Here is a 13624-nt window from a genome sequence, read left to right as displayed (position 1 = left end):
ATTCAATTTATATTTCCTTTCTGTTCCTCAAATAATGATTTTACGAATACATGTAATTATTGACAAATATGTTTGAATTAGCACAAACGGGTTTGAAATGAAATGAAATCTTTCAGTTTTACGTCCCACGGTTAGGCCGGTTAGGCTAAAGGAGACAGTGATTATGAGAAATGAGTGAAATGGTGGAATGAAGATAGTGGGAGGAAACGGGAGAACCTCTAGAAAACCCACGAGCGCGGAGTTTGTCCACCACAAAGTCCACACGGCGCGAGCTGGGATCGAACCAGGGGCCCCAAGCACCGGAGGCGAACACTCTACCACTGAGCCACCGCGCCCCCCCCCCCCCGCAAACGGGTTTCTTTAGTCATGGAGAAACTTTCTTGGAAAGTAGGTTGATTCTGTAATCTCTATTTTTATTTAGTTAATTTATTTTAAAGTGAAAATAGAAACGGTTACCACGGAAGCATAATAATAACCAGTGGTGGCTAATGTTAGTGTTGCAGCATTGCGCAACGACCAAAGTATTTCAAGAAAAAATATTATTATCAATAGTAGTAAAAAACAGAAAAAATAATTTCTAATACTCGCATATATACACTTTAAATAACATTCTTTTTACTTCTGTAACCGTCCGTTCTGTTAATCCGTTTTAAAAAGCGAAAAATAATCCGTCTCAGAGTCTCTAATTTATATTGCGTTGCAGTGAGCATAGAACGACCAGATTCTTTCAGCGCGGCAATTGAAGCGAATGTTAAGTCTCCTTTTCCCCTACCTCAGAAGTTAAAGGGACTGGTCGTTGCAGTGCTTCTGTAATACAGCACGGCTTCCAGTGAACGATAATGTTTTTCGCGTTAAATGAGATTTCTGAATTTTATTTCAGTAGCAATTAACAATTGGAATTTGTTTTTATCTTCTATATATATAAAAGAGAACGCACAAAATCCTTTGTCCGCTCATCACGCTAATACGGCTGAACCGATTTCTTTCATTTTTGGGGGGTTGTTAGGATTTGGACCCTAGATGGTTTTTATCATATCACTTTAATTTTCAATTAGCAGTGTCTTGAGATAATTGACCAATCAGGTGTTCATACGTACAAAAAATCCTTTGTCCGCTCATCACGCTAATACGGTTGAACCGATTTCTTTCATTTTTGGGGGGTTGTTAGGATTTGGACCCTAGATGGTTTTTATCATATCACTTTAATTTTCAATTACCAGTGTCTTGAGATAATTGACCATTCAGGTGTCCATACGTACAAATCCTTTGTTATTAGTTCATCATATAAAAATAAACGTACTTATATGCAACCCGCATGACCCTGTGACTCGGCGGGTTAACATAAATGACAGGCGCTATAAATCACTTGAAAGCGAAAAAGTAAAAATTATCTAAGTAACAAAGTTTATTGCGTTCCGGGATGACCGCAGCGAAGCGGGGCGGGTTGGGGTGACCGCAGCGAAGCGGGGCGGGTTAACATAAATGACAGGCGATATAATGTTAACATTAGTGCAATCTTCTATGGTTTTTATCATATCACTTGAAAGCGAAAAAGTAAAAATTATCTAAGTAACAAAGTTTATTGCGTTCCGGGGTGACCGCAGCGAAGCGGGGTGAACGCTGCTAGTACATTCATATTTTTAAATTACGGTACTTATACTGAAGCAAATCAATATAATGACAATTAAAAAAAAGTGATTGCAGAATTACAAAATAAGAAAGAAAATATCTAGTAGATCAGAAAACAAATGAAAGTAGACCCGCATTTACAAGATAATTCTTAGCTTATATTGATAATGAAGGCTTGTTCTACAGTAATTTGTGAATCAAATATTAATAAGTCAGTATGTAGAATCGCCCCCCTCTGTGGATAGTATTTTAGAATATACATATTTCTTTTATAAAATAAGTATATTTTACACTCTTGATAATTTCCACAGAAAACTGTATGATGGGGAACGCCACATTGAATTCGGGACTAGTTAGCAATGCTCAGGGGCGTAGCCACGAGGGGGTCCACTGTGTTCGGACCTCCCAAAAATTTCGAAACTTGACCAACATTTCTAGACTTTCCTAACGAACTATTAGTGATGAGCGCAAGAGTCTTGGTCTTGCAGTTTTTGCAAGAGTCTTCCATGCAAGACCAAGACCAAGACCAAGACCAAGACCAGGAATCCCGATGCAAGACCAAGACCAAGACCATACCTGCAAGACCAAGACCAAGACCAAGACCATATCTGCAAGACCAAGACCAAGACCAAGACTCTTGCGCAAGAGTCTTGCACAAGTAAGGTACTACTTGATTTTTTATAGAATGTAAAAAGGAAGGGGAAAAATCATTACATCTTTCACGTGAACTTCTTGGCTCCAGTAAAAATACCGCCGGAGTGAATTTGTTCCCAGTAGTTTATGCAATCCATGTGAGTCAATTTGCTCCTGTAACATATAGCTACAGTATGTCGTTTTTTGAATCGGTTGTTCACGAGACGACCGACAGCATAATTCTATGAATTGTTACAAGCTATAATAACTTCAGTGTCTGATTTACTTTGGTCATCATTTGATCATTCACGACGGCCCATGATTGGATTTTATGAAATCATACGAAGAATAGTTGTGTCCTTAAGAAGTGGATAAGCAAAAATAAACTAAAGCATGTTATGGACACGGTAACTCAGTGGCAGAGCGTGCACCTCTGGTACATTGGGCCCTGGTTCGATCGCAGCTTGCGCTATGTGAGCTTCTTTGGTGAACAAACACCCTGTGCGTGGGTTTTCCCGTTTCCTCTTTCCTCTTACTTTCTTCATTCCACCATTTCTCATCATTACTGTTTCCTTTAGCCTCAGTGTAATAATCGTGGGACGTTAAAGTAGATATTTCATTTTATTTCAAAACATATTAATGGTGTTCTTCTTCCAAAACTAAAGAAATGTAATATTGAACATCGGCAATTCCGTACACCATAGGTGCCGACTACATGGGTATGGCCTTGGCTCTGAGGTTCAAGCATCCGTTGGAAATTTTTAATGTGTACTTATAAAATTAATATTGAAATAACATTTTCATGACATTGACAAAAACTTAGCGCATGTGACCGCAAGTTTGATTTCATAGATGGATGCTTATACGTTGAATAATTGTTTATCAATATAACTTATAGCCCCCTTAGGTATACGGCATATCTAGGATTCAACGATATAACATTATACAACAATAAATAATCTATATTCACAACTGAGAGTAATTTCGTACTTATTTCAAATAACTTGAAGTTTGATGCCGTTATTATGTATTTCTAATGTAGGTCAAAAGTATTTATATAAATTGAGTTTACACAAAAGATATAGACAGTTGAGTCGTTTTCAGTTTTCACTCAAATTATTCTAAAATATTGTGGCCGCGGTGGCTCAGTGGTAGAGCGTTCAGGTGTTTGGGGTCCCGCGTTCGATCCCAGCCCCCGTCAAGCGAACTTTGTGGTGGGCAAACACCGTGTGCGTGGGTTTCCTCGGGGTTCTCCCGTTTCCTCCCACTTTCTTCTTTCCACCATTTTCATTCATTTTTCATTATCACCGTCTCCTTTAGCCTAGCCGGCATAATCGTAGGACGTAAAACTCACAAATTTAATTTCATTTCATATTCTAAAATATTGAGGTTTAATTATTATTATTTTAATTTTTTCTCTCTATTTTGGTCAATATTGCAAAACATATCATCATCGTCATAATAATAGCTATTCTGCCATTATTGGCAGGTCACTTGCTGCAGCTGAGAAGCTTCAATGACTGTCGTCCTCAGCTAGTCTCTTCGTCTTAACGTAGCAATATTCTGTCTTAATATCTTTCTTCAACTACAATCTCCTTCGTCCCCTCCCTCTAGCACGTCCCTCATAATACAGTTCCTCCTCAGCCAATGTCGTCCTCTTCATTACATCTAAAATTCTTCTTTTCTCCCCTACTGCTACTATTTCTAAAACCTTCGCATTCGTTTTCCGTTCAACCCAGCTGATTCTCTCCTTTTTTCTCCATGCCCACATTTCGAAAGTCTAACTGTTTCATCGTTTTTGCGTAATGTCCTTGTTTCTGCCCCATACAGTACATATTAGAATCAGTAAAACAAAATCTCTATATTTAATTGGAAGTTTGTTTAATACAAGGATTAGCTAATCGTGGTTGAAAAGAAAGATCTGACGCCTTTAGAGTGTAAAAATAATTTTGGAATTTATGGTATTTCAGTGATCTGTGCCGTCTTGGTTTTCTTTCATGCGTCTCAATGTCAGGGGTAGCCTCCCCAGTTTGGAAACCAGTGGAGTATTGGATCTGTTAAAACATAAAAATATTACGAAATGTTGTGATTTATCTTATAAGTAGTGAAGCGTGATCACCCATTGAAAAAAAAAAAAGTAAAGGTCATCGCCTATGTTGTACAGTATCATCACACTTACACGAAGGTAAAATATATTACATTTAGAAACATACATTGTATTTCCCTCACTATTGGCGCAATGTAGGATTTATTATCCCTTATATCCAGAGTAAAATTTACTTATGAAAATCATAGATTTCTTAAAAGCAAAACTTGCAAGACTCTTGCAAGCAAGACCAAGACTGGGTGTGCAAGACCAAGACCAAGACCAAGACTAGGTGTGCAAGACCAAGACCAAGACCAAGACCGAGGGTTCCAGTGCAAGACCAAGACCAAGACCGCATGTGCAAGACCAAGACCAAGACCAAGACCACCCGGGTCTTGGTCTTGGTCTTGCATTTGCTCATCACTACGAACTATACTTGTCTAACAGAGAAACGATTGATGTAGGCTAAATATTTTATTTTACGCCTCATCATGTAGTTTCTCTTTTCTTATAAAAATAATCGTTCTATCATTTTTTTCTAAAAATATAGGTGACAGTAATTAAGAATTACTTATCGTCTTTTCGGGCGCAGTATAGGACAGGTTTCATATTACGTAGACGTATTGGACCTCCCTCAAATACTTTGGACCCCTCCCATCTAACATTTTTGGGTGTAGAACTGACAGTGCTGTTAGTTAGTTTTTGGCTTCTGTTACATGCAGATCCTACATCTGGCGGGTTTCGAGGTTTCCTTTCCAGAACATATGCCATTGTTTCGCCTTTTTTCGCAACAAAAATAATTGACACTTTCAAGGAATTGAATGTGCCCAGAAAGGTTATCACCATTGGTTATGCTTTCCATCGAAAAAGACCTGACAATAAGAATACCAGAGTTCAACCAGCATGTACGAGGGTCACTACGAAAGTTTTGAGATGTGAAACAACTTACATACTTAAAATCAATTTAACACTTACATTTTCTCAAAGTATTCACCATTACACTGTACACACTTTTGCATCCTCGAAAACCACTTTTGGAAGCAATGTTGCCAGTCTTTTTCTTCAAGTGTTGAAAGTTCATTCTCGTAAGCCACTACAGCTTTTCTAAGGGCTGCAAAATCTCTTCCCACGCATGCGATCTTTGATCCTGGGGAACAGAAAAAAATCACACGGGGCCAGGTCAGGGCTATACGGCGATTGAGTCATAAGTTTGATCTCCGTAGATTCTAAAAACTGAACTGTGATGTTGGCCGTGTGTGCGGACGCGTTGTCATGATGAAGCAGGATCCCACGCAATCCAGTTCTTACACGCCGTTCCCGAAGCTTCTGGAACACTTTTGTTAGGCAAACAGTGGTGTACCACTGAGCAGTAACAATCCTTTGTTCTTCAAGTGGAACAGTTGCAACATGCCCAGATTTGGAGAAGAAAGTTGCGACCATCTTCTTCCCCACACTTCGCGGTCGCTTCACTTTCGTGGGTGGATTTTAGTTTGGAAAGATCCAAACTGTAGACTGGCGTTTATTTTCAGGGTCAAATTGATAGATCCAAGTCTCATGACCAGTAACAATGTCAGAGACGCGTCGAGAATTGCCTCCTTCAAATCTTGCAAGCATTTTTTCACACTATTCCACACGCATGCGCTTCTGCTGTCCAGTCAAAGTGTGAGGCACCCAACGAGATGAACCTTCATGAGCCGAAGATGATCATGAAGAATTTTTGTTACTGCTGGCGATCCAATGTTCACTGTAGATTCAATGTCCTTGAAAGTTGTTCGAGATTTTCTCGAATCATTTGTTCCACAGCGGCAATGTTTTCATCTGACACAGCTGTTGCCGGACGTCCAGCTCTTTCTTCATCTTTAAGCGATGTCCGGCCTCTTCTGAATTCACCAAACCACCGAAAAATTGTAGCACGGTAAGAAGCAAGGTCCCCAAATGCCCCCTGCAAACGGTCAAGGCTTGGCGTCTCGTTCAAACCACTTTTGAAATCGTAGAGAATCATTGCCCGAAAATGTTCCCTTTCGAGCTCCATTCTAGACAGCCGAATACTGCTCACATCAACAAACAAGTGAAGGCGATACGGCCACGCCGATAAACGAGGCGAGTTGAAACTTGCTTCGCTTCTTCGCTCTGGATACCACTACCGAACGCAATTGTTGGAATTCAAATACTGTGCCACAACAATGCGTATCTCAAAACTTTCGTAATGACCCTCGTATTAGACAGATTTGCTCCAATCAAAGAGAGGAGAATGAACTTACTAATTAATTAAGGTGATTAATAGGATAAAATGTTCTGAATTTTTTTATTCTTTAAAAACAGAATTTTATTTAATTTCACATGTCACATAGCATTTGCATCTAAAGTTATGCTGATTAGTCAATGAGTCCACTTTATATCTTCTGTCTCCGATTGTTCGTACTGCAACCCCGGAAACCACAATCTACCGACCGCCACTGATAATAACGGGAGCGACATTCACCCTATTTTGCACACAAGGGAAATTAATAAATATTATTATTATTATTTAGGCTCTCAAGACTTTAAGGTTCGAATTTTCAAGCAAAGATATTTCACATTGAAGCCTAAAAAGAGACATTGCAATTTGATTCGCATTTGCAAAACTTCGGATGTACAAAGGAATATGAATTCGCAGTTCGTATTGGCAATCGCAATCGCATTCGGAACCAATGGATCCACGGCCTAAGAGTACATTTCCTGCTTAAAAAAAAAAAAAAAAAAGTTCATATTACGTGAATATAAGTATGCTCCCATATAATGGGTTGCAATACCCGGTATATGGTCACTTACATTTGCTTGTTTTAGAATTTATATCTCGTGGCTGTCCGTAAATATTTGCGATGACTACTACGGAATGAGCCCCTATGGAAATCGTCAAGCAGATTTGTTGACTTTTTTTTTTTTTCACTAACTTGGTTGAGTTCTGTGTGATTCAGTTGGTAACACTAGCTGACTGTTAACCAGTCGCGCAGACCACAGCGCAGTCAGTCGGGTGCTTGTTGCGGCCGACCGTTTGGTAGGAGTGAGAAACTTGTTTAGTTCATTAATTTTACAACGTTGTTATGTGTGGTTTTGATTTTTGTGTGTGGTTTAAGTTGAAAACTTGTTATAATAACAATTGAAGATTGTTTACATGTAAGTATTGTAATGTGTAATTATATCGAAGCTCGTACAGCTATTGGACATACTATACCAAATTACCCTTAGGGTAAATTCCGCTAGTTGAATAAATTTGAGACAAAACGGTCATTAAACAAGCTACACAAGAAATACTTAAGTTAGTTCTACTTGTAATTTAGTATGTGTGGTTCGTGAAAGGTCACTGCTACAGGGTGATTTTTTTTCTTCTCATACAAGCATGAGTCATATTTAGATTGTAGATAGAAGAGCATCCAGCAAACATCGTTGGAACGCTTGGAAATCCTTATTGGGAAGTGTCAGATTGGAATATGTTGAGGTGTTTACTGAGCTTTAAATAATGATATAGTATATAAATTTATTTCGTTTTTTAGTTCATGTACCAGTAGAGTGATGTAGATTTAATAATCTTAACAGTTGAGGACGAAGACGCTACTTAAGAAATACCATACCAATAGTAATATAGCTAAATATTCATGATCTGCTGAATGCTAAGAATGCGCGATTATTTTGATTAAATTTTACCGGTAAAATCTGTTTAGTCAGAAAGAAAAACTAATATGTAAGAAATTTAGATTTGAAGGCGCAGGGGATAAGTGAACATAAACAGCGTTAAAATATGGTTAATTACTATAGAATTTAAAGTAAAACTAGCTTGTACGGGAAGGTTCTAGAGCACAGTTCCCCCCATATAGGTTAGTAGCTAGGTTGGTTCCTTTCTGTACCAAAGTTTAATATTTAATTCATACAGTATTGCCGAACGAGCGTTAGCGAGTGAAGGCGGATTAGAGCGCCGCAGGGGACGTTGTTTTCTGTCTTTATTACAGCTAAATGGGAAGGGGGACCTGTGTTCTAGAACCTTGCCAGCTTGTACCGACACCTACCACAGATTAGTGTGTAGTATTTTTGGTTATAGTTAAGGAGCCGTACTTCCCATTTAGGGAAGGACGAGAAACGCCATACTTTCAGGAATTATTCATTGACTACCTAGGATGTTAAAAAGTAGGTAATAGACTGAGTTCTTGCCCTTGTACTTAGGGTGCTTAGGTAGTGCAACAGTAAGATGTATCCTCGTGCACGGGAGATGAGAAGTAGCTGTTCTTAACTATTACCGTATTTTTTTCTTTTTCCTTTATATAGCCTGATCTATGCATATATGTATATGCCTGGTTACTTTGCTTCAAATTTTCGTATCCGACTCCCTTAGCCTAAAGGATGGCAGGGTTCTAGAGCACTGTTCCACATCCCTTGAGTTATAGTAAAGTAATCAACCTGGCTGTTAGCCCGCCTTCACTCGCTATCGGTTGCTTGTCATTGTTGTGTGAATTGAGAGTGCTTGTTTAGTTTTGGCACATCACATTTTAGAACATATACAGATAAAATTCAATCAGTACTTTGCATGTAAAGAGGGATTTATAAGGAAGGCGTGTCTTTACTTTGGCCATTTCATTCAGTGAATCGTTCAATGAACCGATTCATAAGAAAAAGTTTCCTCGGACCAGTTTGATAATTATTACCAGGAACCTGTTCGTTACGAATCGAAACGATTAGAAATCATAGTGGTTCCGACTGTAATAATTCTTCTCTTTACAACATTTAATGTTTGAAGTATTGATACATGTAGGACTAAGCGAACTCCGTATCGTATCAGTTCTAAATGTAACAAAATTGAAATACATTGGGTATTATAATAGATGAGACTACAGCAAAAACCACCACACTTTCATAATGAAAACAATAAGCATACACGGGATCGAGCCCCCTACCTCCCGTAGAATTAGGAAAGAAATACAAATTACACAAGTTAAATACTTTAAACGACAGGAAACGAAACCACATACATATTTTACAATTACGGATAAAAATAATTTAAACTAAATACATGATATTTCAATGCAGTGTGTACAATTGCGCAACATGTTCCATGAATAAAAAGTATTTTTGACCAATGCTGTAACCTGAAATAAATTTCGTATTCCATAAATATTATCCAAACAGCAACATCATCCCTTCTGCGTGCAGCTCAAACTCCTCTTCAAATGGCACCAGAGATTCTCAATAGTTTATGCATATGCTCCACTTACAGGATCTATAAATTTATAAGAATAGATCACAGTCAGATACTTCTATTGACCACTACCTAACGACGAGTAACCTTTCCAGCAATCAGTGATAATCGTTGAATTCACATGAACATGCCTCGAAGTTATATCTAATAATTTTTTTGAATTTCTCTCATTATCTGGACACTCACTAACAAATATGTCATCGTTTTCCCTGGAAATTCCGCCAACAACTTCCAGCATTATACTTGCGTCGACTGAAAAATGCTTCATCTACTTCTACAGTCATACCATCACCACCAATGACACCTACGAAATGTCTAACCACAGTCTCAAAAACAAACTTCTCTGCAGAAATTGAGGCAATCAGAGACAGTTCTTGTGCTTAATACAGATCCAAATGAACATTCATGAATAATTATCATTATATTGCGAGCGGTGATAATGATTAGAAATAATGTAAGTAAAAGGGTAATAGTCACCGCAAGAAACAAACCTCATGAATTCATGTTTGATCGAAAAAGCAAAAACAGCAGCAGAACGGAAAATTAAAGATGCTTATTACATTCATAAGCAGAAACCGGCACTCAATTCAGATAAAGGTGACATAAATGCCATTTGGATAAATTTTTGGTACTCATATTTTCACCGTCTGGAAGATAGTGAAAATAGAAAAAGCAGTAAAAAACAGTGACAAGTGGATTACTATTAACATATGTCTAATTCTAGTGACAAGAAGATTTTTACTTCGTATATTTTAAATTCTTTTTATGGTTTAAATCTTTTTTGAAGTGTGCCTAGGCTGAAGATGAAGACTATGTTCTTCGAAAGTACTTCCTAGTGATGAGGATTGTTTCTTGCGGTGACTATTAGCCTTTTACTTACATTATTCGTTAATAATATTCTCATATCTTGTAACTCCAGACACAAACCTGTAACACTAAAAGAATCTCATGTATTTCCAACCTAGATCCATCAATAAAGCTGCCATTTCGAACATAACGAAGTGCACTTAACCGATTATGTCGAACTGTACTCAATAGCTTCTACTGTATTGTACTCAGTACTCTTTTTCACAAACACTGCAACTCCTCTCAAGGTCTAATAACTTAACAGTGAAGCAAAATCTATAAGCACCAAATCAGTTCCGCTGACTAATGTCGATAACCTGTCAAAATTTAAATTTCCTAGCACTTCATCGAAAGGAACCTTTAGCTCCTTGAAGTTCTAGTACCTATTTTTAGGTACTAAAAGTAGTGTCTTCATTATTCGATTAAAAACGAACCAATAAAGCTTTTCACTTTTTCAAGTCTAGAGGCATTGTAGAACATGTTACGTATGGTTTCACGCCTTTCTGCGTTGAGACATAGGAGGTGATGACGTCATAACTTTAAAGAAAATATTTTTGTTAGGCCTATTTTCATTATTGTTTGGTGGGCTTACTTTTGCGTCTAGACGATTGAAATTTTGCACAAATATTCAGTCCACCGAGTAGTATTTTTCAGATTTCTGTGTTAACACAGAGGGGGTCTAGAGGGGCAAAAAGGTTAAAAAAAAAAAAAAAAACTATTTTTCCGCCTCAAATATGTGATAGAGACATGTGAATGGTACCGTCTGAAAGGCAGTTCTATTCTGAAGAGAATGATGGGCGGACCATGATCCTAGGGTTAATTAGGGATGTCTCAGGGAATTTTATTGAAGATCCTATTTTATACGGGAATCTGCGGTATTGTGGCTATATATCTCTGTACTAAATAACTGTTGATTAACCTTTACAGCATGCATTTTGAGTAGTAATGTACTCTCTTTGTACTTCTGTAGCTCCCTACTATGTCCTGTGAACGAACCTGTAAAGCTGGCAGATATGTGTCCTTAAAATCTCATGTCTTACTATTACCTTCAGTTCATACAAAGTTCCCGGTGTCGGGATGTGGCGCCCCCATCGCCCAGTTCTTCGGAACTACAGTAGCCATTATTCCTCCATTTTTAGGGATGGTGCTGGGCCGATCTCCCGACTTTTAAAATCTGCGATCAAAGTACAAAGATAAGCTTCAGATGTGGACTGCTTTCTCTGGACACCAACCTCGTTATGGCCTGTTTTTGATAATCGGATTTGTGATTTGAAAGACGCATGGGACAGAGGAGTGAAGCGCATACGCACCCAGCAGGATCAGATAGAGTGGTGTCCGAAATGATTGGTGGGAGTTTTGAGAAGTGGATGGTCTATGGGTGTCTTCCTCCATCTGAGGTAGAAGTGCATTCATCTCGGCCAACTGTTACATGCGTCCAGTGTTTGTGTTGTCCGGTGTTCAAGTCTTTGGAAGTATAAAAAATACAAAAAGAAAAAGATAAAATAAAAAATAATAAAAGCGCAAAAAGATAAAAGAATTCGCATACTTTGTTCTCTTGTGGGCTGGTAGGGCGTATCTTTTTAATCGACAGGTCGTTTCTTTTCTTTCTTTTTTTTTTTCTGAGCCGTGAGTTTGTCTACAAGAATGGTTTTCTTGCATTCCCATTCCCCTTGACCGCGTTGGCCTCGAGTTGATCCTACGGTGAGGATGTGCTGATCAGATAACAGGGAATTAGCGTACTTTCTCTTCGTAAGCGCCCCGATGTGAAGTTGCCAACTGTTGGGGCTTTCACACGCTTTTTTTGTTTATCATTGTATATTTAACATCAACATTTCATGAGTACTAAAAATATAAAATCGGGTCCCGGCTAACCCTCTCATAAAAAGCTCGAGTGAAACAAGAGCGAGACAAAATCTCAAGGTAGTAGTGTGGAAAAGACAAGTATCGTGATGCCTGTAATTCTATATCTTCTAATTAAAGATAAAGCTGTTGATAGTGCCAATGCTGAAGCTAATCGTCCGGGTATTATTATAGTCTTGTCCCCTTTCCTTATTAATAAAGTTATTACTTATAACGCCGGACAGGTTAAAGATACAAGAAATTACGGAATAGCACCTTATTGGTAGAAACGGTCGACGAGAAATAAACAGTAAAGTTGCGAAAATTGACTTAACATTGGACCAGTGAAGGTGTCGGTAGAACCTCATCGTCTACTGAACGTTTTTCGCGTGTATATCAGTAAACGCCAGCGAGGAGAGATTAAATCGGAGCTAGCTGACCAACATGTAGAGGTAGCTCGCATCAAAAGTAAAGTCAGGCGTAGTCGTTTCTACTGATTCTTACTTTCAGTTTGTCTACACTTCCGGACTGCGTGAAGGCTGGTTATTGTCGGCTAAAGGTCCGTCCCTATATTCCCAGTTTCAGATATCACCACTTCAGGCACACCAGCTGTCATGTAATGCGAATGCTGCTCTTTGTGCGAATTGTGGCCAGGGTAGTCGTGGTGCGGAACCCTGTACAGCGACCAAGCCCTTTTGTGCCAACTGCAAGGGAGGGCTTTCAGCTTGGTCTCGGGATCATCCTGCCTTACAACGGTCAAGAGAAACGTATCAGAGAACTAATGGTTGTTGAGAAGATTTCTGCTGCTGATGCTAAGCGTCGCTTAAACAAAAGCATCCCTTCCTCGCTTTCTATTCCCTTTGATACTGTTACAGGTACTTCTTGTAAATCTGTGGCGACCCAGACTTTCGCCTTTTCCACCCTAACTGATCTTGCTTCTAGTAGAAGTCCACAAATTCCGACTCCAGTTGCAGTGATAAGTCATATGTGTAATTTCTCTGAAAAATCGGGAAGGGGTAGTTTGTTTGGGTGAGTTTTCTTTCGGATGATTTTCGCGACTCAGGTGATTTTCTTTATTTCATAAAGAAATATTTTACTAATAACCTGAGAGTATGGCATAGCACATTTGCCCTGAAAATAATATGTAGCTTCTTTTTGGGATGTTTAATCCAGACTATTTTCTCAAACTACTATAGCGATTTTGTGCATATTTCGTAAATAAATATTTTATTAATAACTCTGTAATATTTTGTAAATTATTCCTTACGGAAAGAAAATCACAAGGGGTAGTTCACTCTTGTGAATGAATTTATTTTCAGATTACTTTCTCAAAAATGACTCAGGCAATTTTGACTATATTTCAT

General features: G+C 38.4%; 1 protein-coding gene and 1 non-coding gene across 2 annotated transcripts in view; one reads left to right on the top strand and one right to left on the bottom strand.

Moving 5' to 3' along the window:
• Nucleotides 1-263: 263 nt before the first annotated feature.
• Nucleotides 264-335, bottom strand: TRNAR-CCG (transfer RNA arginine (anticodon CCG)). The gene has a single exon. It is a non-coding gene; the product is annotated as a tRNA-Arg (tRNA).
• A 6985-nt stretch (nt 336-7320) lies between these two features.
• The window catches only part of lic (dual specificity mitogen-activated protein kinase kinase lic), a 49548-nt gene continuing 43244 nt past the window's right edge, over nt 7321-13624 (top strand). Inside the window, exon 1 of the mRNA XM_081731634.1 lies at nt 7321-7504. The gene's annotated coding sequence lies outside the window, so the exon portion shown is untranslated. The remainder of the gene's footprint in view (nt 7505-13624) is intronic.

Source organism: Thermobia domestica, chromosome 11, assembly GCF_964235325.1.
Source record: "Thermobia domestica chromosome 11, izTheDome1.hap1.1, whole genome shotgun sequence".
NCBI lineage: Eukaryota > Metazoa > Arthropoda > Insecta > Zygentoma > Lepismatidae > Thermobia > Thermobia domestica.
This window is presented reverse-complemented; position numbering and strand designations above follow the sequence as displayed.